This window comes from Crocuta crocuta, unplaced genomic scaffold (genome assembly GCF_008692635.1).
Source record: "Crocuta crocuta isolate KB4526 unplaced genomic scaffold, BGI_CrCroc_1.0 scaffold48, whole genome shotgun sequence".
NCBI lineage: Eukaryota > Metazoa > Chordata > Mammalia > Carnivora > Hyaenidae > Crocuta > Crocuta crocuta.
In genome coordinates, this window is record NW_027533089.1 from 8,390,313 (window position 1) to 8,417,307 (window position 26,995).

The following is a 26,995-nucleotide window of genomic DNA, read 5'->3' on the forward strand; positions in this document are numbered from 1 at the left end:
AGGAGGAGGGCCTCGAAACCATCTGGAAGTATGCATTCTTCTGGACAATGAGGTTATTTGGGCCCTGATAAGATCAGATACTAGATAAGTTGGGAACAAAATGAAATGGGAAGCTAAGTTAATAATGCAATTAATACAACTATAGTTCTGCTTATGTTTTCAAGGCAGGTCAAGAAAGCAGGTGTCTGGCCTCACATATGTGAACCACGAGGAATGCATATAAAACATATTACAAAAATACGCAAGATTATAAGGTAAATGCTGATTATTATCTTTGAACTCCTTACCCTTTGCAGATGCCAGTGATTAGATACACGATTGATCTCCTATTAAACTGCTTTCACTAAAAGAAAAGACAATATTTACTTTGTGCTATATAATTACATTTACATCTTTCCTTTGAATCTTAGGCCCACCTTTGATACTGTAGCAGTCCCCTCTTTGTTCCAAATTTCTTAAGGTAAAGGTTATTTCCTCCCATCCCTACTCCAGGCAAAGAATTTTACTACCTGGGTAAGTTCTCCCCCAGGGTCAAGCCTTAGGCAACTGGTTCCCTCTCAGGAAAAATGCTTAAGATGGTGTCACAATTACTGAATTCTTCCTGCAGAGGGTTTAACTGTTCTCAAAACAGTAAGTCCAAATAACTTTGCTTAAACTGCTCGCAATACAACTAAACTATTGAAAAGGATATTTTGGGGCAAATTCCACAAATTCCTCAGTCCTGAATATTTTCCATTAAAATACAAATGGTGGTTTTCTTCCTTAGGCTAGATTTTAAATAATGTTTCAAAAAAAAAAATCACCAGACACACATAGTTCTAAATTCACTAAATTTTATTCACAGCTGCTCACCTGTTTACATACACAGACCAATCGCAGTGTCTGCATACGGTTGGGAATTACCATGGGCTGGAGGACTTTTTTCAGGAGAATCACTTCTTCAAGAGCTACACTGGAGACAAGGCAACCTTGACTATCATTTCAGTGAAAAGCACTGACGACCCATTTCTAAGCTTTTTTTTTTTCCCTTAGCCTAAATCTAAAAAAATGCATCTAAGCTCCTCTGCATATTCAAGGTCTTCTCCTTGCCTCCCTATATTGTGTCCTGACTTCAGCCTACATGGTCTGAATAAAATGTGACCAGTATGAACTCTGCTCCAAGGTATACTTAGACCTATCAATTCGGTATCCTCTTTTTTGTGTGCGGAGTATTTAATAAACTTGAATATAAATATTTACTGTGTTCTTATGTTATGATTTTATATTCTTTTTTTCCCCAAAGATTTTATTTTTTAAGTGATCTCTACACCCACAGTAGTTGTGGGCTTGAACTCACAACTCCAAGATCAAGACTTGCACACTCCACCGACTGAACCAGCCAGGCGCCCCAGGATTTTATATCTTTTATGAACGTCCCACATGGCACAAATCTGGGAAGCATTTTGGAAGAAGCAAGACTTAGGTCTTTTGAAGAATTCAACAGGTGACTCTGGGGAAGGAAAAGACATTCCTGGTGGAGGACAGTCCTACAGAGGAGAAAGCATAAAACATACTGGGCTAGTGATGAGTGTTTTGGGGCTACCAGATACAGAGGGGCAAAGGGACATATTCCAGAGGAAGCCCAGTGAGACCAGCAACCTCGTCTGGTGTTGCTCACCATTAGGGGCCAGCAGAGCCCCCGGCACATAGTGGACATAATATTTGTTGAATAAATTGAGGATGAGTCTGGAAACATGGTTGCAGTCAAGATTTAAAGGACTTTGAATACAAGATCTGAACTTCATTCTATATACGATAGAAAGCCATCTGAGGATTGCAGAGAGAACAACCATATTATGGAATCTATGGAAACATTTTCCTAGGCACCATTGTAGGAGAGGATCAAAGATGAAAGGAGATCTATGCATGAGGCCTGTGCGAAGGTAGTTGCTATGGTGGTAAGAGTAGAAAGAAGGAAAAATATTCAAAAGGTATTTTGGAGATGGAATCAACAAGATTCGACAAGAGATTTTTGCGTGTGGAGCTAGTAGAGGAACCTGAAGATTACACGGATTTCACGGTTGATTGCCTGGGAGGACGGTAATTACTCAAGATGATGGCCACAGAAGGCAGAGTAGAATAGGAATGCCAGTTGGGGGTTTCTTGGGTCAGATGGTGACTTCTGCTCTGGATGGCTTGGTTTGGAGATGCATGTACACCAAGGGAAGATGTTCAGCAGGAAGCCAGCAGATGCCGTCCTTAGGGGATAAATTAGAAATACCTACCTGAGCATGATTCAACTGGAGGATATAATCGAAACCATGGGACTAGAATAAACAACCTCAGATCATCAAATGAAAAAACATAGATTGTGTAAAAACACCTGAAATCAAATTCTTGCTCTGTATACAGACAGTACATTCAAATAAGCATGATGATGAGGCACCGAGGTGGCTCAGTTGGTCAAGCATCTGCCTCTTGATTTTGGCACAGGCCATGATCTCACGGTTCATGAGATCAAGTCCCACATGGGGCTCTGTGCTATCTCTTGGGGACTCTCTCTGACTCTGTCTCTCTGCCCCGCCCCTGTTCATTCTCCCATTCTCTCTCTCAAAATAAATAAATAAAACTTAAATAAAAAAGCATGACGGGCTATAAGAGCGAAAGTTAACGTTATCCCACACATTCTTTTTTCATCAAAATCTGGGGAAGATCTTGTGAAAAATATAATATGCCAACATACATTTCACATCAGTTATTTTAGTAATAAATTCTTCCCTAAAATTATTTTTAAATGAAAAACATCTTTAGAAAAACTTAGAATACATCCAGAATAAATTGCTTCAAATTATTTTGCAGATACCCTTGTATGAACATGGATTATCTACAAAAAGTGAATATCACATACCTTTGACAATGTCACTTGACACCTTCATCCATGCAAAATACAAGTTGCTCTTTTCTCTTATAAGGTTTGATGAATACCTGATCCTATATTTGCATTGTGAATCGAGTATCTTAATGAGTAAGCCTTTGCAAAAGTAAACTGAAAACTGAGTTTGTGGAAAGGGCTCAAGAAATGGAATTGTTCTTCATAAAAGAAAAGTTTGGAAATCTTCAGGGAACCCAGAAAGGACGGGGTGAAGTGAAAGGGGGAGCTGGAAGGAGCAATAAGAGAGACAAGATAAGAGCCTGATGTCATGCTTGACGGAACTGGGGCTCCAAAAATTTATAGGAAGAGAAATGACTAGCTTTCAGTGTTTTTGTTTGTTTGTTTGCAGACTGCCACTTCCAGTCTCTGCCAAATCAACAGTGAGTAGTAAATGACATACATTATCTCAACCACTCAAGGCCCATTGTTGTTGTTGTTGTTGTTTTTAAATGTTTTTTATTTATTTCTAGGAGAGAGAGAGAGAGACAGCGTGAGCAGGGGAGGGTCAGAGAGAGAGGGAGTCACAGACTGAAACAGGCTCCAGGCTCTGAGCTGGCAGTCTGCACAGAGCCCGACGCGGGGCTCGAACTCACGAACCGCGAGATCATGACCTAAGCGAAAGTCGGACGCTTAACTGACTAAGCCACCCAGGCACCCCAAGGCCCATTGTTAAATAAAGGCTCATAAAAGTGAAGTGACCCACCCAAGGTGACAGTGGTAAGCGGTGGCATCAGTAGCATGCCCACGCTGTCTTACCGAGCGCTTGACAGACACGTTCAGGAGGGCATCAGACTGTCCTTAAATTGTGAAATGGAGATTTAGTCTTATCTTAATAGAATAAGTTTCACATAGAAAATAAGTTTGGAAATATAGAAGCAAAGGCAAATAATTTATCTGAGCACATCTACTGAAAAGAAAATGTTAGGAAATCAAAGAACGAGTTACACTCCTCGTAGCAGCTCAAAATAATCATTACAGACTGTGCGAGATGCTTAACTCTGAAAATTAAATCAAATGGAAATGTTACTCACTAAAAACCCTACTTGTTCCAGTGAATTTCTTTAATGGGTAAAGATTCAATTGGCTACTTAGAAAACCCAAAGTGTTACATTTATATCCTTATAATGATCCCAAAGTATTAAATGTATAAAACGTTACGATGGACCTCCTACAGCATTTGACAGTCTTTGCTGAATTGATCACATTCCAAACTGTGATATTGTTATTTACATACTTACATTTTCTCTTCCACTGGTTTGAAGTTCAGCTTTGCATTCCTTCAAACTGCTCATATATAGTAAGTGATGAGTACGTGCTGAATTGAATTGACAGGCTTCCCAGTGCTAGCTACATATAATAGAAGAGAATAAAATCTAAGATATCTTAGTAATTTAACATTTGCCTTAAAAAGGATAAACCTGTGTTTATGAAACTTTTAGACTTTTATTTTTCTATTATCAAATTAAAATAGAGTTTAGGATCTCTTGAATTGATATCACACCTTTGTTCTAAGGAACTCACTGCTCACCATGGACTTCAAGGCCATCCATCCTTTAAGTCGTAGATGGCCATTGCCAATCCCACAAAGATTTCTACCCAGTCTCTGGCCCACAGAGAGGTATTTTGCTTAGAAGGGAGAAGAAGCTTCTGCAGAGAGAGAAAGGGGGAGGCCGGGGGGTGGGGTAGAGATTGACTGTAAAAGTAAGTAACTTACATACTTCTAAAAATTTGGAAACTACACATACATATTAAATGTGAAGAAAAAATGAATATAACCTCTGTCAACATTTTGGTGACTATCCCTCCAGTCCTTTTTTTCCTGAACTTTTTTTCTTTTTTTCTGTTTTATTCTTTTTTTTTTCCTTCTTCTTTTTTTTTTTTTAAGTAGGCTCCACACCCAGTGTGGAACCCAACATGGGACTTGAACTCACAACTGGGACATCAAGACCTGAACTGACATCAGGAGTTGGATGCTTAAATGACTGAGCCACCCAGGCACCCCAGAACTTTTTTCTTAATTATGATTATGCAGTATAAATACTATTGGTATCTCTGTGTGTGTGTGTTTGCATGTGCACGTGTGTGTGTGTGTGTGTGTGTGTGTGTGTGTATGTATTTCCCCACTGTTTATGAAAATTCAAGACAGAGCCTTAGTAACATTGATTAACATCTCCTGAAGTTGGATTAGGGTGATATTTCTCAACTTGTGGGTAACAGTTGTTCCAAGATTTATAACTTAGACATAGGGGTGTTGAAATGTAATGATTTGGGAAGATTATTATAAATATTTCCCATGGCCAGGAAAATAGAATCCAGAGTGCCTTTGTGCCATCAGGTGCCTGAGAGTCAAAGAAATATTGATGGGGGGAGGGGATGGGTGACAGTGGCAGCTCATCAAGTGGTAAGTGCTTCGTGTGAGAGCATGTTGACAGTTCTCTGGCCCTCTTTCTTAACTACTTCACTCCAAGCATGGTCTCCTGATATGTTTGTTCCTCTCTTTTCTTCTCAGCTTGCTCTTTTCCTCTCTGGTTTGTATTATGGAATCACCTCATGTGTTGTGAAGTCAAAGGTCTTATTCCAGCCCATAAATACATTTTACTTATGCAAGAGCCCTTCTAGGCCAATTCCAAGAGAATCTCCTTCATTCTCCAACACTCATGTTGAAGTGTAACACTTGCCCTCTCCGTAGGCTCAGAGCATCCACAATGCTCTTCTCCGGAATAAGCCTCGCGATGTTTCAGGGAAAGCAAGATCCAGTCTTCCCAGATCTGGTTCCTGCTACAGGAAAAATTCCACTCTCAGTAGCTCATCTCTGTGGCTACCACTTTGCTTTCTGTTTGTGGCTGCTGCAAAGTCACCCACAGTGGCCACCTTTTTTTTCTTAACCAAGTTCAGCCTCTGAGCAATGTACCTGGTCTTCATCTGATTACTGCCTTTTAAGCCTGAATGAGGCAATGACTTCTCTGCCCTCATCCCTCCAGCTGCTGTGAACTTTGGACCAAGGTCCAGGGATTCCACCATAACTTTGCTCACCACTGCTTCCCCTTAGTGCTCTAAGAACCAATTCACACCTCAGAATGGTTATCTGCATTGAGTGGAAACTACCTCTGAGCTGAGAGAGCCTCTTCTCTCGCTTCACTGGGCTTCTAGAATCTTCCCAGTACAGCTGAGACCACAGACCCTAGGCAGCTGAGTTGCACCATCCTCCTGAGAAATCATGGTCTCCAGACACCATCCTTCTTGCAGAAACACTCATGGCAGTACAGGGATTAGCATCTGCTTGAAGCGAAAGGTCAGTTCCAGAAATGGACTCAGAGTGAAGTTAAGGTGGCAGTGTTGCTCAGGACAAAAAAGGTTTGTATGAACTACCACTTGTTGCGTCCCCAGGATGGGCCATGTTCTCAACATGTGTTATTTCATATTTACCATCACAAAAACATGGGAACGTAGATATTATTTATCCTAATTACAGGTGAGCACAAACCAAGAAGATTGAGTGACTTTTCCAAAGGCACACATACTAGTAGGTGGCAAAACTGAAGCTCAAAATCCAGGGCTGCTGACTCCAAATCCAGACTCTTAGTCATGATAGCTTCCTACAGAGAAAATCTTCAGACCCACTCCACTAAAGTAAAAACGTGGGCCACATTCATGGGAAGATGGTTATTTAAGAACTGTACCATGCACTGGATGGTTTACAGGGTCCACACGTGTGTAATGTACGTTGGCACACGTGGTGAAGAACAAGCCAGACTTATGACATGGTTCTTCCCAGAGCTGGAGAGAGAACATCAAAGTGGATGTCAAATAAAAAATGCAATACAGGGCAACAATGCAAGAGATATCACAAATAACACTTAACAGAGAATTTACTATGTATCAGACCCTACTTCTTTCTTTTTTTAAAAAATTCTTTTATTTATTTCTGAGAGAGAGAGAGAGACAGTGTGAGCAGGGGAGGGTCAGAGAGAGGGAGATACAGAATCTGAAGCAGGCTCCAGGCTCTGAGCTGTCAGCACAGAGCCTGATGGGGCTCAAACCCATGAAGCGTGTGATCATGACCTGAGCCAAAGTCGGACCCTTAACCGACTGAGCCACCCAGGCACCCCTAACCCACCATTTTTCTTAAAAAAAAAAAAAAAAAATTTAGGGGCACCTGAGTGGCTCAGGCCATTAAGTGTCTGACTCTTGATTTTGGCTCAGGTCATGATCTCACAGTTCCGGGAATCGAGCGCCATGGACACCTCTGTGCTGACAACACAGAGCCTGCTCAAGATTTTCTTTCTCCTTCTTCTCCGTCCCTCCTCCTCCTCCTCCTCCCTCTCTCTCTCAAAATACATAAATAAACTTTATAAAATTTAATTGTGGCATATTATATTTTTGGACTTTTTTGTTAAAACTAGCCATTTTAGTCATTTTTAAGTGTACAGTTTATTGGCATCAAGTACATTCACATCGTTATGCAGCCATCACCACTATCCATTACTAGAACTTTCTCCTCATCCCAAACTGAAACTCTGTATCCCATAAACAATAACCCCCTTTTTCTCTTTCCTCCAGCTCCTGGTAACTACTTTTCTACTTTCTGTCTCTATGTATTGGACTATTCTAGTTACCTTATTTAAGTAGACTCACACTATGTTAGTCCTTTTGTGTCTGGTTTCTTTTATTTAGCATAATGTCTCAAGGTTCATCCACATCGTAGCATGTGACAACATTTTGTTCTTTTTAAAGGCTGAATAACATTCCATTGCATGTATCTACGACATTCTGTTTGTCCATTCATCTTTTGATGGGTGTTTGGTTGCTCAAGCTCTTTCCTAGGAGTTAACTTAACCTGTGAGATTTATCTCCATTTTCAGATGAAGAAACTGAGGCTGAGATAAAGAACTGACCCAGTAAGTGGTGAATTTGAATCTAGAAGCCTAAGTAATGAGCCCGAAGTCTTAACTGTTACGCTGTGCTCTTCCTATGTGTTTGAGCAAGGGCTACAGGTAGCTCAGTTCTGTACTTGGGGGAGGAAACCCCCACAGGCTGGATTGGGATAGGAGGGCTTTGCGGCAGCTGTGGCTCTGACTCAGCCTCTCAAAGGAAATGAAAGATTTAAATAACCTGTGGGCTGCAAGAGCCAAGGCGTAAAAGGGCAGGGACAGGATTTGCTTTGAGGGGAAGGGTTATGTGAGGGCCTGTAGGACCAGATATTTTCCAGGAAGATCATGTGCTAAGCACACACCTGTTGGAAAAGTGAGGCAAGGACAGGATGCAAGTCTTGTCACGACTGTGCTGCCTTCGCCTCGGCCATCGGGTGCAGACGGGTAATGGAGTCGTGAAAACTGAAAGTACATTCCCCCCCCAACCTGTAGCACATTTAGCTTGTTAAATCAAATGATATTTTAAGCGACCCAGAAGGACTATTTAAAGAAACACGTCATTTTTTGTTAACACCATGCAGAGTACAGACCATTTCCTCACGTCTTACTCCACCAAGGCATTCATTCATCAACACCTTGGAAAGGCAATCCATCTTTTGACTGCTTTACCTCCTCCGCTGAGGGGTGAATAGGGGAAGATAACAAGACACGGGAGCAGTTAAGAATTAAACTAGTGTTGGGGTGCCTGAGGGGCTCAGTCGGTTAAAGCATCCAGCTTCAGCTCAGTTCATGATCTCATGGTTTGTGGGATCGAACCCCACATCGGGCTCTGTGCTGACAACTGGCTCAGAGCCTGGAGACTGCTTCTGATTCTGTGTCTCCCCATCTCTGGCTCTCCTCTGCTCATGCTGTCTCTCTCTCTCTCTCAGAAATAAATAAAAACATTTTTTAAAAAAAGAATTAAACTAGTGTTTAAATGGTAGCAATTGAGGCTCTAAGATCGTGAGGTGCTTGAGAGCAAAACACCCCTGTCTTCTTTCCCTCAGTCCCCCTCAGAGCCTAGCACAAAGTAGTCACCCAAACTTTGCAAATATGGTCTCCAAATGGCAGCGAACCAAAAGGCTGGGACCGCTTGGAATGAAGAGGAAACAGTCTCCTGGATTGGACTAAGCCACTGTAGTGGGGTGACCACTGCAAATTATTACATGTTCTGGGCATCAGTATCCTTATTTGGAAAATGGAAATCATAATGCCTAGCCGAGTTAAATAAATCAGTTGACATTTAAAAACTCATTTTTAAAGCCCTTATTAAGAACCATGGATCTGAGTCCATTTCAAAATAATCATTATAATAAGTGGCATTGGAGAATTTGAAGATTTCTATCACAAGAGATTCATTTCAGAGATTTCTGTCAGATAATAACAATATTGAGAGGCATCTGGAGTGATGATTTGTCCAGTGAAGTAAGAACTTGCCCTTTGTTTTCTAATGCTTGTCCTTCTCAGATACCTGGCATAGTCATCTCAGCTTGACACTCCATGGGACAAAGTTCACATTCTTGTTTTAACTAAGTCTCTCCTCACAGTCTGTGCATTAAAATGAATACATGTACCAATGTCGGAGCTCCAAAATATGTGAGAAAAAATTGATAGAACTGCAAGGAGATATAGACAGGTTTATAGTTACAACTGGAGACTTCAAGTCTCCTTTCTTTAAAAAAAATTTTTTTTAGTGTTTATTTATTTTTGAGAGGGAGACAGAATGTGAGTGAGGAAGGAGCATAAAGAGACACAGAATCTGAAGCAGGCTCCAGGCTCTGAGCTGTCAGCACAGGTCTCTAAAGGTAGCTCCCTTAAAAGGATTTACCTTTGGGGCACCTGGGTGACTCAGTCACTTAAGCGTCTGATTCTTGGTTTCTGCTCAGGTCATGATCTGACGGTTCGTGAGCTCCAGCCATACATCAGGTGCTGGAGTCTGCTTGGAATTCTCTCTCTCTTTCTCTGCTCCATCACCCCCAGATCTCTCTCTCTCTCTCTCAAAAGAAATATTTTTTAAAAAGGATTTACCTTCATATCCATCATCCAAGGAAATTGGGGCATAAACAGACCTTCTGTGATTTTGAGATTTAAATAGAAAGGTGATGAAAGTTTAGAACAGTGTTTTTCAAACTATGGATCTTGAATCACTAATGGATCACAACCAGTGTTTTTTAAAATGTTTTTTAATGTTTATTTATTTTTGAGAGAGAGAGACAAAGAGTAAGGAGGTAAGGGGCACAGAGAGAGGGAGACATCAAATCTGAAGCAGGCTCCAGGCTCTGAGCTGTCTGCATAGAGCCCAATGCGGGGCTTGAACCCACGAACCGTGAGATCATGACCTGAGCCAAAGTCAGATGCTTAACCAACTGAGCCACCCAGGCACCCCGCAAGCAGCATTTTTTAAATTAAATGACAGAATAGAGAAAGAATATGTCAATATGAATCACAAGTAGTATGTTCTGTGAAGTTTTTGTTTCAAACTTATCTAGAAGTGTGTGTGCATGTATTGGGTTGAATAAATGTATTTCTCATTGTGGGCTGAGACAATCATTTTAGGTGGACCTAGAGGAGAGCAAGAGGTTCAGAAGCTGGTCTGACCCAGTTCTTCTAGGGCTGGCTGATGCCCTAGGCTGTCCATGTAAGCTGAAAATATTGTACCCTAATATGTACAGGAGATAGGAACACTGAATGCCCTTGGCTCTGGCGACCTGGGATTATGCTTTCTAAAGGAACTGAGCACATTGTAATGGTGATTTGGGTCACTGAGGCATGAGGTCAGCTGCAGAAAAGCATTGCCTATGAGATCACGCAGCCTTTATTCTATCTAGCTGTCTATTATCTTCCTACCTTTTGTCTGACTACCTACCAAAATGTGATAGTGAAATGTAAATATCACTGTAACAGGCAGTTTCACTTTTAACAAGTTATAAAAAAAGACAATTACATATTTCTTGAGTAAATAAATGATTGACTTTCCTGCTGTGTGCTTTCCATTGAATTCTAATTCCACAAGAGCAGAGACTAAGCCTTGTTTTGTTTGGTGTTGCATCCCTGGTGTATGCATGTAGTAGGATCTCAAAAATATTTATTGTTTGAATGCATACAGAGAAGTGGATTTTTTTAGAAGTGTTTTTTTATTCTTTACATTAAACAGAAGTTCCTCTTAAAATAAGAAAAAATACTATTATACCATATTATGATATACCATCCTAAAATAATATTAAGAGAATAGATGAGTACTTATTGTCTAAAATGAGAATTATATTTTATTCCAAAAAATAAATACATCACCCTGCCCATCTCCTTGGTATTGAATTATTCTGTTAAGAAACCAGGCAGATTCTCAGAGAGCAAAGCATTCTAATAGAATGCACAGACTTTCATTGTTGTTCATCTGTTTTTCTGATACCTATGATCTTTTCTCTCTCTCTCTCTCTCTGGTCTAGAGAGAAGAATACTTAGATTTTTTTTAAATGTATGATAAATACTTTCTTCATACAAAGATAAATCCCAACCCTCTATGAACATTCTCCTCTTCAACTATCCATGTGAAAAGGAGACCTCTCGATATTCTGACATTTATCTTCAAAGCCCAGTGTGAGTTACAAAAGAGACTTTCTAGTTTTTTGAGCCCTAAATTCAGATTAGTTTGAACCATCTGCTTCATTTCAGATCTTTTTAAAAGGAAGCTTCAGATGTTTATAATACAAAAGCTTTTAGAGGAAAAGAGCCAAGTCCTCCACGTATAGATCTAAGGAAATCCTATAACATTTTAGAATCTCTCAAATGTGAACCCTTCCTCTCTCCATTTCACTCAAGGTCACACACCTTGTGGTTCAGAAAAAATGTGGAAATGAGTTACTCAACAATTCTACTGTAAAAATGTTAAGCAATAGAGCACTCCTGACTTAATCAAACAGATCTACCCACTGATAACTTCTGCTCCCAGACTTAGAACACCTTTCACTTCTGCCCTAGTTTCTTTGGTGATTTAAAAAAAATAATTTTGGAAATTTATATGATACAGTATTGATAGTAGTGATGGAGAGAGGTGGGGTTGGCAAGGACAATGAGCTGCAGAAATGATCAGTGCAAAGTCCACATTTTGCCTTGATCACAGGCTGGGAAGAATGTGACTAGCAACCAAGAACTGTCAATGAGGAGAGGGGAAGGAACTTTCTAGGACAAAGGGAAGGGGAGCAAGGGTAATTGCTGCCTGTTAATTGTGTCTCCACCTGCCCCATGTCATACATAGTGAGTAACTGTGCTGTGTGTGTGTGTATGTGTGCATCTGTATGTGTATATGTATATGTATGTTCGTGTGCGTATGTAGATATATGTGCATATATGTATGTGTGTATATATGTGTGTGTGTATATCACTGAGATAGGCTTGAGGAGCTGCTTGTCTGTTTCCTCAATGGGAGCAGGGCAAATATAAGAGGTCCCAGTTACTTATTGCCAGTCAGATCATAAGATGAAAGGGTCTCTCCTAAATGGCATTGTTTGGTCAATACGGCAGATGCCCTTTGAACAGGTTGGTCATAACAAGGTGCTTAAACAATGTTAAATAAGAGCTCACATATTAACTTTGGGCTGCCTTCCTAGGTGTTCAATTAGGAGATGAAGTTAGATATTAATGTTGAATCTCCTCTTCTGGGCAAGCAGTCGGCCCTTGCAGGTGGATATGGGAGGGTGAAACTGGTTTGCAGCCATAGGCTTGGAGGTCAACATCTAATTAGGCTTCTATTAGTAGGACTCAAACCAGTAAGCTGAGGCCAACATGTAGAATTCACTTCAATTATGCCTCCCAGGTTTCCAGACCCAGGCAGCTGAACAAATCCCATATATTATCAGATTCTACCTTAGAAAGTCTGGAGATTTTCTTTTTATATTTCTGTATTGATTTTTCCACTTGGTCTGAGACATTAATCCAGGAACTGCAGGATGTATTGTGATGGCACAGGTTTTACTCAGCCCTCTAGGAGGAAGTCTAGGCCAATTCTCTCATTCATAGCAACCCTGACTGCTCAGCTGAGGCCCACTTGAATGCTTCCCAGAGATGAGGCACTAGCCCTGATTACCTCCAATGCAGTCAGGGACTAATTTTTTGTACCATTTTTTTCTAACTGGATGAATCATGATATAGAGATCGTTATACACAGAGTGCACATAAATAACAAGTCAGTTATCTCTTGGGGAATCTCTCCTGAGAACCAAGGGTGGCCTCTTTTGGGAAAGATCTCTGAGTTGTGAGGGGTACATGATTTACTGGTGTTGCTCCCTTAACTACTTGAAGATTTCTTAAGACCGTGGCCAAGTTGCAAATCACTGTGTTTTCAGAAGGCAGGGAGTGTGATGCCCTAGTTCCACAAAGCAAGTATAGTCCCAAGGGCATATGTATATCATGACCGTGACAAGAAAGTGTTGTTTATAGTTGGGGCTTCCTAAGTAGGACCTATGTCATTTACAGGGAGATGCTGACAGAGCATCCAACATGACCTCTTGGCCAGCTGGTAAACCTTGAACTGCCCAGCTAAATGTAAATAATTGAGTTTAGTCTTTCTTTTTAGAAAGACTGCCTGAGGGTAGTCAGTCTTGTTTGCTCATACAATCAGTTGGGTGGCATTTATCTATCAGAAAAAATGACTTAGTGACAGTCGTAAGAATAGGGGTGGAGAAGACATCTGGAGGTGAAACAAGTATTATCTTTGTGGGAGGTGCAGGAGCTGGGACCATCCTCTGCCTTTTCCGATTGACTCCTCAGTAAGGGTAGGGTGACTAGCAGTCAAATCACAATCAGAGCCATCAGGCAGATGGTGACAAATCAAGCAGTCAGTTACATCAAAAGCCCTTGCAATGGTTTGGGAGAATCTCACCAGGGGTTTTCCTTCATGAGGAAGGCTCCAGAAGTGATTCTGAAAAACAAAGATCATTCAAATCTCTCTTGCTCTCGTTCTCTCTCTCTCTCTCTCTCTCTCTGTGTGTGTGTGTGTGTGTGTGTGTGTGTGTGTGTGTGATGTCTCTTGGGGTCTGAGATGCTCCATCTCATGTGCTACTGTTGCCTGCCTTCCATTGCCTCAAATTGCTACATCCACTTTCAGGGTTGATAATTTCACCTTTTCTTCAGTCATCCCATAATCACACTCAGATCTTTTATTCTGAAAAAAAAAAAAAACAAAAAAAAAAACCAACCTTGGACGTTTAACAAAAGTTACACAGACCCATTATGGCCTCCACGTTGGCCTGTGAAGGGAGATTGATGATAGTGTGCTCAACCAAATGGCAACTATCCTTATGATCTGGGACCATATCAGTCCAACCAGAGAAGCCAGGTGCCTGAATGAGAAGTAAGCCTGAGTCTCTCAGTCCCCATTTTGACTGGGCTGCCATCTGGAGGGTGTGCCACCCATGCTGACTTGGAGTCACTGTCAGGAAAGGTCATGGAGAAATTTCAGATTTTCAAAATAAGTCCACATCACTTCGTCCCTTTTGTCCTGACCATTACCCAGGAGGAAATGATCCTTTTCTAAGGACAGCTGTATTCAGTGACCAAACTGCCTTACTCAGGACCAGGATAAGGTGATGGGAACAGAGTCAGAAATTTTCGGGGTCAATGCCAGATGCCTGTGGACATTAAGGATCATGGAAGGTCCATAAAACATCCATACTAAGAGTAGCTGAGGCAACGATAGAGGGCAGAGATAGGGTTCAGGATGGCACAGGATGAAAGAGCCTCTGCAGGCCAATAAGGCTTTATATATACTTTTACTTTCAAACAGTATGGTGTCTGCTCATGGATCAACCAAATGAGCCTGCAATGCTTTTGGTTGGTTCACCAATGTAAATTGGGTGAAGGTCCTCATGGTTGATACCACCTGTCTCAGCCTTAGGAACCCCTTGACTCAGTAGCCACACCACTTTACATTCTGGCTAGTGTTACTGGGTTTGCACCCTTTTGCTGACTTGGGCATTGCTCACACAGTAGCAACTTTTTTTAAGGAGTCCACCTCAATCTGGGGCATTTGATGCCCCATTATCAAAATAACATCTCTTAAGACTTCATCTAGTTCCAGTGTAAGTTTTGGGGGGCTGAGAACTGACCATAAGAATTTATGTAGAATTCTTTGGGTCAGTTTCTCATTCTCCAGTGGATCACCTGCAGCGGCATTGTAAATCCGATCCCAGGCAGTAAGAGTTCAAATATTAGTCAAATTTCATCTGTGCTTTCCCAGGGAAGCTTGTCTCAGGGAAATGTCCCCCAAAGAGCCATGATAGTGGCTGGGACCGACTGCAAAACTGCTGAGACATTTTGCTCTTGTCTGAATGAATCTGAGGGTGGGATGATAGACCGTAGGAGGGACTAACGATCCAGTTGTTGCCATTCTTCTAAAAAAAAAAAAAAAAAAGGCCAAAAACTTCTGCTCATCCAGGATGAATATTAGTACTAGTTGTTACAGCAAGACAGACCTGAAACTGCTTGCCAAATTGGTGAGGGTCTCCCTACACAGAAATGAATTAGCAATGCTCTAAGCACTACTTCACACAGCAGACTTTGAACCTACCTCCTAGTCCTCAGCTTGCAGTTCTTCAATTCCTTCTTATAACTGGCAAAAACATGGAGAACCATGCCTCAGTGATCATAAAACTTGGTCAACATGTTCACTGCCAATTCCCAGGGACTTCCCTCAAAAATCTGCTAATAAGCCTCTTTGTCTACATCCCCTCTTGAAAACAACCAAGACTTTCAAGAACTGCTAAGGGTCTGAGATTTTACCATCCTATAAGTTGAGTTAGCCTGCCACAGTTTCATGGATATTGGGAGAAAACTCTTGGATCACAGACAAGGGACTTTATTATAGCAGCGGGAGTAGCCAGATATCAGTACCTGTGCCAGTGTCCCAAGCCTTAGTCTCCACAGGGCAATACAAAGAGAGCCAGATAACACCTGGACATGCAGTGGATTGTTGTTTCAAGAGTCTAGGGAACCCTTCATCCAGCTAACCACCTCTTCATGAATCTTTTATCCCAGCTCAGCATACCAGCATCTAGCTTTGTGCAACACACACACACACACACCCACTGATATCTTCTCCTTTCATTAATGTAACATAGCCTGTTTTACCTGTATTACCCATGGCCAGATCCCATCTCCCTTTCCTTTAACATTCTTCCTTCATGAACAGTCAGCCTAGTCCAATTCTGACTTTACATTTATATCCTTAAATAGTAAAGAACTGATTTAAAGGCCAAGTAAAGAGAAAGACTTTGTGTTTGCTCCTAAAAGACAAGTAATCCTTTCTATGACATCCCATTAATCACAGACTTCCAAGGACAGGGAGTTTACATGTTCCAAAGTGTCCTATTCCATTGTTGTCGTAACAACTATTTATTAGAATCTGGCTGTTGAGCCTGTTGTCCTTTAAGGAGACAGAGTAAAATAGGCCTCTTTCTTTTGTCTCCCATCTGCCTTCCTCTCCTTAAGACATATAACCAAGACTTCTTCCCTCATTTTCCTCCAAACTACAGGTAAGGGTAGTCCCTGGTTAAAAATGAAACCCCATCTTTTCACAAAAGGTGCTTTCAAAGCTGTTGTGGGGCTGTATGGCTAAAGGAGTGACCATTCATGGTCCATTTCTTATTCTATGAAGACTGAGAAGACACAATTTGAAAACATGAGATTAAGGACAGAAATGAATATATTCAAGAATGGGAAAAATGGGGCGCCTGGGTGGCTTAGTCAGTTAAGCGTCCGACTTTCGCTTAGGTCATGATCTCGCGGTTCGTGGGTTCGAGCCCCGTGTCGGGCTCTGTGCTGACTGCCAGCTCAGAGCCTGGAGCCTGTTTCAGTGTGTGACTCCCTCTCTCTCTGACCCTCCCCTGCACACGCTGTCTCTCTCTTTCCTAGAAATTAAAAAAAAAAAAAATAATAAATAAAATATTAAAAAAAAAAGAATGGGAAAAATGAAGAAGGGTCTGTGCTTCCGTGGGGTGAGCTTCTTCAAAGGAGACTAGACTCCGACTGCCCACTGAGGACTCTTCCACAGGGTTTGAGTATTGAAGGCTCTCCACACACAGCTCTGGGGGACTTTTGCGAAGGAAAGATCACTTCATTAGTGTGTCCTGCTGGAGCTCCTCTTTCACTTCACTATGCTAAGGAAAGTTTATTGCTAGAGGTAACATCATCCTGGAGGCAAGACTGACCTTGTGGACAGGTAGCAACACTTCTTTGGGAGGTTCAGGAAAGGAATCCACAGAGAAGAGGTAAGATAGTTAGAAGAAAGATACCAGCAGAAGGTGCCAGAACAGCATGGAAGTTTTTTTGAGTCTCGCGTCCGTGAAATGCAGCCAGATCAAGACTAAACCATCCTGCACACCTAGAAAACTGATTTGAGGATTAACACAACAATCTGCACAACATGAACCACAGAACTCAGCAGGTATGCGGCGTGAAGAGGTGAACTGGGGGAGAGAGAAGCCGTGGAGGGCAGGGAGATGTTTTGCTTGCGGACAGAGGATGGAGACCGGGGGCAGAGGTGGGGGAGAGTATGGGAAAAGCACCCTCCCCCTGAAAAGCAGCTGAAGAGAAAGTGGAAAAATGGAAACAGGCGCAGAGACTGAACAAAAAGGAATAGTAATGTATCCAGGTAAAAGTTACTAAGAAATTACTTGGAAAATTACTAAGAAAAATTTACTACATTAACAACTCAAGCGACAACAGATGTTGGCAAAGATGTGGAGAAAGAGGATCTCTTTTGCACTGCTGCTGGGAATGCAAACTGGTGCAGCCACTCTGGAAAACAGTATGGAGGTTCCTCAAAAAATTAAAAATAGAACTACCCTACGACCCAGCAATTGAACATAAATTGGTATTTATCCAAGGGTAATATACCTATGTATATACATATATACCACATGTAATATACCTATGTAATATATATATTACATATATATGTATATAATGGAGTATTACTCGGCAATCAAAAAGAATGAAAACTTGGCATTTGCAACTACATGGATGGAACTAGAGGGTATTATGCTAAGCGAAATTAGCCAAGTTAGAGAAAGACAAATATCATATGACTTCACTCATATGAGGACTTCAAGATACAAAACAGATAAACATAAGGGAAGGGAACCAAAAATAACATAACAACAGGGAGGGAGGCAAAACATAAGTGACTCTTAAATATGGAAAACAAACAGAGGGATACTGAAGGGGTTCTGGGCGGAGGCATGGGCTAAATGGGTACGGGACATTAAGGAATCTACTCCTGAAATCATTGTTGCACTATACACTAATTAACTTGGATGTAAATTAAAAAAGAGAGAGAAGAAAGATACCAGGGTAAGGAGTGATTTTAGTGACTAGGTGTGCCCACGAGGAACTCCCTATGAATGAATGAACCTCCTACTGGGAAAATCATATTAAACCCTCAGTGTAAATCCCTTTCCCCCACCATCCTGTATATAATTATTTCTACCTCCATGGCAATACACCCCCACTTCCCTTCCATCCCCAAAGCCAAAGTCTGATTAACCGTACAGGCACGCATGATGGTATTTCAGAAAATAAAGGGAGTATATAATGAAGAAAGTGTGGCCTACCCCACATTCACTCCTCCACTGGTGCAGGTGGCAGAGCGCTTTGGCAGGGGACCATGCCTAGGAATTCCAGGCAGGGGGCAGCCATGAGCACAGAAAGAAGCACATGACATTGAAGAACAGCTCCTAGTAGACAACTCAGGTGGAGTACAGACAAACCTTTCCATATATTTGAAGAGGAAGTAAACTTTTAAAGAGGGGAAGATGACATCTGGTGCACAAAGAGATTAGCATCTAGACATTTCACTTCACCCCAAAGTGAAGAAGTGAGTGGCAATGGATTTGTCAAGGTCAAGGCCACATTTTCTAGGGTGGGGCCTTAGGTGAGGATATAAAAACACTTATACAGAAATCATCCTTTTGTTTAACGTTTATTTATTTTTGAAAGATAGAGAGTGCAAGTGGGGGAAGGGAGGTGGGGGGGAACCAAGGATCTGAAGCAGGCTCTGCTTTGACAGCAGCAAGGCCTATGTGGGGCTCCTACTCATGAACCTTGAGATCATGACCTGAGTCAAAGAGGGAAGCTCAACTGACTGAGCCCCCAGGCACCCCTACAGAGAAGTCATCTTAAAAAAACCTAATGAAACTGAATAAAGGAATCCTCATAAAATGGACCAAAGGCCAAAAGGAATTCTCAAGCCCCATCACTCATGGTCAATTGCAGACCCTAACACGAAGAGACTTGCTTAGATTTCTGACAGGAAGGAGCCTATTTTACTACTCAGGCAGGAAGAAATGTTTCTTCTTGCCTGGCAACAAACTCAACCAATAAGAAAATGCCACAACCCAGCCAATGAGAAACCATCACCACCCGGAACTCCTACTTCCCTTATTTGGACTCTCATTCAAAGCAGTCACTTCCAGTGTTTACCTTCGCTCTGTAAAGGAGCATTCCTCTCCTTTGATCTCTGCAGTTGCCTATGGTTTGCCATGGCATGACTGTCCTGAATTGAAATTCTTCTGCTATTCCGAAATAAACCCATTTTGTTTATAAAGTAACTGGCTGTTTCACCTTTTTAAAAAATATTTATTTACTTTTGAAAGAGAGAGAGAAAGACAGAGTTCAAGTGAGGGAGGTGCACAGAGAGAAGGAGACACAGAATCTGAAGCAGGTTCCAGGCTTTGAGGTGTCAGCACAGAGCCCGACACAAGACTAGAACTAATGGACCACAAGATCATGACCTGAGCTGAAGTTGGACGCCCAACCAACTGAGCCACCCAGGTGTCTCATGGCTGTTTCACTTTTAAGAATGACGCTAAAAAACAACAAACCAAGATAGATGCTTCCACATCAAGTGACAAAGAATTAGGACCTTAACATACAGAATGCCTACGATTCAGTGAGAAAAGACAACATAATAGAAAATAAAAAATCATAGCACACTCAAGATAAAGCAGGGAAGCTTCATTTACAAAAGATTATTTGTATAGTTATGTATATAGGACAGCCACAGTTACCTGAGACTATTTGCAGCCAATCAGGAATCATTTCTCTGTGTGAAAAGTCGAGGAGAGAAAAATTACAGGAACCCAAAAAAAAGAGAAGGTGAAGAGAACAATGACCTTTTTTCTGAAGCCAAGGCCAGTCAGAGTAAATGCTTGGGGTTTATTTTCTTCCCACCTCTAATCTCCTGCCAGGCTCTCCATTGGCTAAACCCAGCCAGGCAGTAGGGCATTGTTAATGAAGGCCACAAAAGTCAAACTTCTAGGGGAGAGCAGGGCAGAGTAGGAAGACAGTGAATCTGAAGCACCAAACAGAAGACACAAGCACAGAAGGAGAAAACATGAATATGCAATTATAGGAAAAGAAATACTAAGAGTATAAGGGCTGTGAGACTAGGTCAAATTTTCCCAGCCATTTTTTTTTAAGTTTATTTATTTATTTTGAGAGAAAGAGGGAAAGTGCATGAGCAGGGGAGGGGCAAAGAGAAGGGGAGAGTGAGAAGCCCAAGCAGTCTCCGTGCAGTGAGCTCAGAGCCCAATACCCTGATGATCCCAGGAACCATGAGATGATGACCTGGGCTGAAATCAATAGTCAGACATTCAACCAACTGAGCCTCCCAGGCTCCCCTCACCAGCCATTTAAAGATCAGACTCCTAAGTGAGACTTCCTGAGACTATCTGGTGTACTATTCAATTATGTAATCTTGATCAGGTCTTATTCTCATCATTGGGGTAATAAATGGGATCATAATTACACCTACATTATAGAGTTACCCTAACTCAAATGGGAAAAGGCATGTAAAGCCCTGAGCCCTGAGGCTTGACATGGGGTAAGGAGGCAATACATGAAACCTTTTTGTTCCCTTTCAAATTGGTAAATGATACAGATCTATAATACTTGGTATTGACAAGGTTCTTGGGTAAAAGACATATTTTATTGGTAGTATAAATTGGTATATAACTTTTGGGAGGGTAACTTGACAGTATTATAATGTAAAGTAAGAGTAAACAATTCTATGTCTAATAATTTATCCTACACAACTACTTTTAGTAATGCACAAAAATATATGTATAAAGATGCTCAGTGCCATGCTACAGTTGGGAAAGGTTGGAAACAACCTAAATTTACATAATGAAACTCTATGTACCCATTTGTGTTGGTTATCTATTGCTGTGTAACAAATTACCTTTGGAAATTTCAGCAACTTAACACCTTAAAAATAAGAATTTATTATCTCATAGGTCAGGTAGGCAGGAATCCCTGTGTGGCCTAGCTGGATACACCAGTACAAGATCTCCTATAAGGCTGTATTTCTACTGACCAAGGTTGTGATCTCATCTGAAGGCTCTGTAGGGGGAAGGAAAATAGAGATAGAGATATGCATCTTTTATTCCTGCATTGGGTTCCCCATCTGGTTCAGACTGGCATGGATATCCTCTCTTCCTATTGGAGTGGTAAGACTCACAAAAAGGGTTTGTACTTTGGGGTGGAACCAAAAAGAGGAGGCCTTCTGTCCACCTTGATGGTAGCTCCTCCAGGACAGTCTACCTTGAGTTAAGAGCCCTTTTCTTTTGAGGGGAAGCACAGTGATCTAAAACTGAAGTCTGAGCTAATGGCAAGGTCTTGCCTTTGCTAGCTTTGCTCTCTGTGAATATATTCTCCCCTGGTACCTTAGGAGAAGGGATAGGCATCTAAAGCAGAATTAAGAACATCTTGTATTCCAGCAGGTCTTAGCCAAATCAATGTCTAAACATGTCATCCTCTTCAAATGTGAGGCCACATCTGTCATGAAGATGTCATCTAAGAAGTCTTCTCTCAAGTCTAAACACTCCCCATCTCTTATCATTTTCCCTCAAATGAGGTGTTTTTTGTTTTTGTTTTTAAGTTTATTTATTTATTTTGAGAGAGACAGAAACAGTATGAGTGGAGGAGGGGGCAGAGAGAGAGGGAGACAGAGAATCCCAAGCAGGCTCCACGCTGCTAGCACAGAGCCTGACACAGGGTTCGAACCCATAAAACTGTGAGATCATGACCAGAACTGAGACCAAGAGTTAGATGCTTAACTGACTGAGCCACCCAGGCACCCCAAGGTAGGTTTTATACCCATTATCATTTAGCTCACTTTAAAGTAGTTGTATAGTGCTCCCTAAATATTTGATGAATGAATTTATTGATTCAATAATAAACATTCTAATTGATCAGTGTCCTTAAAACATCACTAGGGCACAGTAGCGTTTTAAGGACAGTGTATCAGCTAGGATGCTTCTGATTGCACAAAAAAGAAAAACTGACATTAAGCAGACAAACAATCATGGGCTTCATCAGTTCACAAAACAAGGAATCCAAAAGTTGTAGAGACACAACAGCTTTAGAAGGAGAGATTCACATGGTGGTGGAGGCCCTGGCTCTACTGTCTATGATGCTCTCTGTGCAGCTTTCAGACTTGGTCCTCAGGCTGGAGTCTTTCCTGAGAGCTAAGTGCCCGCAGCCATTGACTCTAAGACAGGTCATGCCCACCCACAGAACAGAGCTTCCTTTTCCCTGCCCACCAAGCTAAAGGAGCGTTACCTGAGTCAGACCAACTTGGGCCACCTTCCCAGCCCTGAACCACCCACTACTTGCACCGTTTGACCTGGGCTTGGGAAAATGCCCCTTTGAGCCAATGACTGATGGCAGGAGGATGGGGCTTCTAGACCAGTCAAATCCTCCCTCCACTCCATCCTGATATCTAGAGGTGGGAAAACCTCACCCAGATCCCATGGCTGGGAAATATCGATATTGCTAGGGAAAGAAGAAATGGAACTTGACTCTGCCATTATGTATTCAGCTGGTGTTGAGTCGGTCTTGACTAGACACTCTTCCACACCCAGGGAATACAACAGAGAACAAACGGACAAAGCCCCTGCTGTCATGGAGAGGAGATAAAAAGCAGCACAAAGTAAGTCAGGGAGGGTAAGACCTCCTGGGATCACAGAGAGCTGCTGTTCTGTACAGGGTTGTTGGAGAGACATTTGAGAAGAAATTTGGAGGAAATGAGGGAGAGTGAAGAATGCAGGGAGCCACTAAGTCAGCACAGAAGGCCTGAGGTGGGAGAGCGCATGTCCTATCTGATTCACAACTGTGAGGTAAAGGCTGAGCATGTGGAGCCTGCTAAGCCATGGCAAAGACTGTGAGAATGGGGTTAGGGATGACATCAACCAGGTGTGATTGTTAACTGTGGTGGCTACACTATTGGTTGCTCTGACTTCCATCTCTACTTATTCCCTACCACAAGCTCATCTCCCATGAAAGGCTGCAAACACCAGCCACCTGCCCAGCCTGCCCTATAGTCAACATATGAGTGAGTCATTCCAAATCCCCACAACGGATCCTTACGTTGCAACTTATGATCAGGGAGATTGGAAAGGGGAGAGAATGCAAGTCACCAGCCAGTCAGGAGGCTTTTGCCAGATTCTAGAACAGAGGTAAGGTATAGCTGGAGAGCAGTAATGGTCATAGGACAAGAGATATGGGTTGAGTGAGGCAGAGATGACAAACATGGAAGAGACAGGTTCTGGAAACCGAATGTGACAGAAAGGGTCAGCCAAGGAGGTGATGAGTGGGAGTGACAGAGCCTCATGGAGCAAGAGTATCAGTGTGGCTAGAAAAAAATGAATCTGGTGAGATAGTGGCTGTGACATGGTGGCCATCCATTTGACATGGAGTGCATCAACATGTAGGGGAAGGGAAAAGATTCCTATCTTGAGAGAGTATCTAGGAGGCAAGAATAGAAACTAGTCAGACTTGTTCACAGATCTGGTCCACGCATATGCTTTTCATTCTCCCCAGGGTGCTCTTTGCCTGGCAAACTCCTATTTATCTTTCTATAATCAGATTAATTGCCACCTCCTCGGTGAAACCTCCCTATCCTACCCTGAGGTAGAATTTGTTCCTGTTCGAAGTTCCCAGAGCTTTTCATAGACACATGCATCCTATCATTTGCCACACACAATGCATTGTAATTTCCCTGCTCCCTCCCTCTTCAGTGTGAGACTGCAGATGCCCTCCTTAATGCTTTTTATATTCCTGGCATTTAATACTGTGCCTAGAAGATATAATAGGTAATCATCAAATGAGTGATGAATGAATGAATAAATGAATGAATGAATTGATCATAGAAAAAAGGTAGAGGTTAAAAGTGTTAGCAGAGGGGGTGAAATTTTGAAACACTTAAGTTAGGATATTTTGAAATCCATGGAGAATGGTGGAGTAGATAAGGTTGTCTTTGGAAACTCTTAGATTCTATATATGGAAGTAGGAGATCTAAATCTGAGCTAACATCAAATATGAAGGGGGAGTGCAATCATTACCTGAGAAGAGCTCAAGAAGGGTGCAGAGAAGTGAATGAAATATTTGATGAAGGTGAAAGCCAGAGCCTGCAGAGAACTTGAAGTTCAGAAAATAAGGAGAATAAGTCTTTAGGATTTTCTGGAAACATAGCACTCACATTTTATGATTGCAGTCATGGAAATCTTACATACTCAAGACTGGTTTTTCCATAGGACTCAACGTAAGGGAGTGGTGCGTTCCCGGCTGCCAGATGTATAAACGTGATTGCTTTGTGTCATTTTTCGGGGAGGAGGGGCTGATCTTGCAGCCAGGCCAATGGCATTTTTTCATTGTTTCCATTCTTTTCCCCCTTTCTCAAGACAATTTGAGAAAATTAAAGTTATGCTGGCTATAATGATTGTATTTTCTCTCCCTTATCACAATGATTTCATAGTATATTCTATCTCAGTGGTTCTTAACCCTGGAGAATCTGAGCCTCTCTGCTGCCTTCCCCACCACCAAAATGGAAACATTTTGATTGTCACAACTGGCATCCAATGTGAAGAGGCCAGGGATGCTGCTAAATACCCTACAATGCACAGGGGAGCCCTGTGTGTCAATAGTGCCCCAATGTCAATAGTGCCAAGGTCAAGAAACCCTTATATATGAACAGCACAGACATTGTGGCACTTGTTTGGCTGGCCAGCTTCCAAATTTTGTTGGTTCTTCACAAATGCAGAAAATGTAGAGGGATTTCCTTTATTTCCATTTTTGAGACTTTGTTGATAGGTAATATTGTACTTCAAATTTTGTCACATCTTAAGTCCACGTCAACGGAGGATTTTCAGTCACTTTCTTCAAGACTAACACTGACATCACCAATTTAACAAGCACTTAGGTGACATTGCTGAAGGGCTATAATAACAGGAAAGGTTAATACAGAATGACAACAGTCACTAAAATCATGCCCAGAGTCTTAGTGGAGTTAGAGGCAGCGTAAAGTAGGGGTTGGGGACACAGGTTGGGGACACAGTAGTGAGGGAATGGTCTGGCCACATCCCAGATCTGGCAGTTTATCAGTCACTGGTCTCTGGCCACTGCCTTTCTGTGCTTCAGTTTTCTCAATAAGTATGAAGATTATCATAGTGTCCTACCTCTTAGAGTTGTGAAAAATAACTACTGACACCTGTAAAGAGATTAGAAGGCACGATAAGGTTGCGAGCACGAGCACGAAGGGCACCTCTCTTTACTAGTCAAAGTGGCCCTGCTGCATGACAATAGCATGAGGAGAGTTGATATTTTCTTTGACTGATTAGCTTTAAAATTCTGTGGTTCTTCACTGAGATACCACCTCATGCCAGTCAGAGTGGCTAAAATGAGCAAATCAGAGGACTCTAGATGCTGATTAGGATGTGGAGGAACGGGCACCCTCCTACCGTGTTGGTGGGAATATAAACTGGTTCAGTCCCTCTGGAAAACAGTGTGGAGGTTCCTCAAAANACATTGGGGTACATGTACCCCTATGCATCAGCACTCCTGTACCCCTTGGGTAAATTCCTAGCAGTGCTATTCCTGGGTCATAGGGGAGTTCTACTGTTAATTTTTTGACATGTATTGAGCAAAGTTGAAGGATACAAAATCAACGTACAGAAATCATTGCATTTTTATACACCAACAATGAAGCAATGGAAAGAGAAATCAAGAAACTGATCCCATTTGCAATTGCACAAAAAACTATAAAATACCTAGGAATAAACCTAACCAAAGGTATATGAGATCTGTATGATGAAAACTATAGAAAACTTACGAAGGAAATTGAAGAAGACACAAAGAAATGGAAAAACATTCCATGCTCATGGATTGGAAGAATAAATACAGTTAAAATTCTGTGGTTCTTAACAAATGTTAACATGTTGGAGTGAGTCCCTTTCTTTTTCTGTCTTTGAGGTGAAAATGAGAGTTGGTTGTTATTTCTCATATTGTGTTTCAGAGTCACACAAAGAGATCAATGAGTGTCGCTCCACTGTGATTCTTCAGTGAATAATAGTTATAACAGGAGAAGGAGCAAAGGCCCTCCTGGTATCTGAGACAAGAATGGTTGTTTTCCTCAGTTCTACCATGTGGACACAAGAGAGTTCCAGAAGACAACTTTTAAAAACTTAAGAGAGCTGCTTTCAGTTCTGTTTAAATTGTACCATAAATAGTCACAAGATGGTGCCAAAAGATGCCTTTTGAAAATCTAAGTGGTTGGTTCCTTCTTTGGTTGTTTAAATTAGACCAAAAATAGTACATGATTATGTTTAATTGGAACAAAAATACAACATATGGGGTCAAGTACAAACATTTGAATTCAATGTACACCAAATCTTTTTTTTTTTCCTTTGTTCTAGATCCTAGTCATAGAAAAACTCCTGGAGAAAAATTTTCTGTTTCTATTAATCTATTAAAGTTTTAATGAAAAAGTTTTTTTTTTTTTTTTAAAAATTGCACTTCACTGGTGGTGATTTAGCAGCCCCGTCACATAGAATAAAATGGGGTTCCTGAGATCTGCTATAAAGAGTCCCAATTCTCTGCTTTGACAGATTGAAGGCAGACTTGCATTTGTGACTCCTGGCTTCTTTTCCAAGTTTATACCTGAGCAAGTGAGAGACAGTGCCAGGAGCACAGAAGCAAGGCTTTCTGGGGCTTTGTTAAAGGAAAGCTCAAAATAGGATTTTCAATCACAAAAATTAATGGCACACAGACAGAGTCTTATGTCCCAAGTCTCTGTGTCCTCCCTGGAGGGGCATGGGAGGGGCGTCAATCCCCTGAGGCCGCA

At 41.6% G+C, this 26,995-nt stretch overlaps 1 long non-coding RNA gene across 1 annotated transcript; it reads left to right on the forward strand.

Moving 5' to 3' along the window:
- The first annotated feature begins 16,231 nt into the window (after window positions 1-16,231).
- Window positions 16,232-26,444, forward strand: LOC144216736 (uncharacterized). Its single transcript, XR_013330732.1, has 3 exons — window positions 16,232-16,349; window positions 22,740-22,807; window positions 26,168-26,444. It is a non-coding gene; the product is annotated as an uncharacterized LOC144216736 (long non-coding RNA).
- Window positions 26,445-26,995: the final 551 nt, after the last annotated feature.